Here is an 812-nt window from a genome sequence, read left to right on the forward strand (position 1 = left end):
GAGAGAGAGAGAGAGGGCAGTGAACTGTAAATTGTAGTCACGGATCTTGTGTTAAAAGTTGTCAAGAAGTCGAGTCACCAATCCAAAACCCGTCTATGGTCACCCCAAAACCGTGACAGTGTGTTCAATAATTTCGTGAGTCACATACACACGGTAGGTCTGCTCGCGGACTCGCCGTCCCCCGGTAATGTTGGACACCAGATCTGCCTTGTTCTTTTCGTGTATCCAGTTTATATCTCAGTTATACCTTCTGTTCAGCTCCACCAAAGTTTGAGGGGCATGAATTGTGACATTTAAATTAAATAAAAATTAAAACAACATTTTTTTTTATTTCTAGTGGGGTGGGACTAAGTCCCTTGTACCGCGGCCACTTCTGGCCTATTGTACCAGCCCCAGATGATAGGTGAGGGTGATTGTGAAGCAATTGGTGGAATGAAGATTGGCAGGGTAAACCGAAGTACTCGGAGAAAACCTGCCCCAACGCCACTTTGTCCACCACAAATCCCACTTGACCAGACCCCGGGCTGCCGTGGTGGGAAGGCAGCGACTAACCGCTTGAGCTATGGCGTGGCCCCTAAAACTGAACATACTCATAATTATGTGTATTGGGACCAGTGGAGGGCTCTTGTGAACATGGTAATGAACCTTCGGGTTCCATAAAATGTTGGGAAGTTCTTGGGTAGATGAGAGACTGGCAGCTTCTTAAGAAGAACTCAGTTCCATGGAATTAGTTTGAATGGGTATGTCGTGATGTATTTAATAACCGTGACTCAATGCTATACGTGACGCCATGCCAATTACTCCATCATTTC

This window comes from Cryptotermes secundus, unplaced genomic scaffold (genome assembly GCF_002891405.2).
Source record: "Cryptotermes secundus unplaced genomic scaffold, Csec_1.0 scaffold1105, whole genome shotgun sequence".
NCBI classification, from domain to species: domain Eukaryota; kingdom Metazoa; phylum Arthropoda; class Insecta; order Blattodea; family Kalotermitidae; genus Cryptotermes; species Cryptotermes secundus.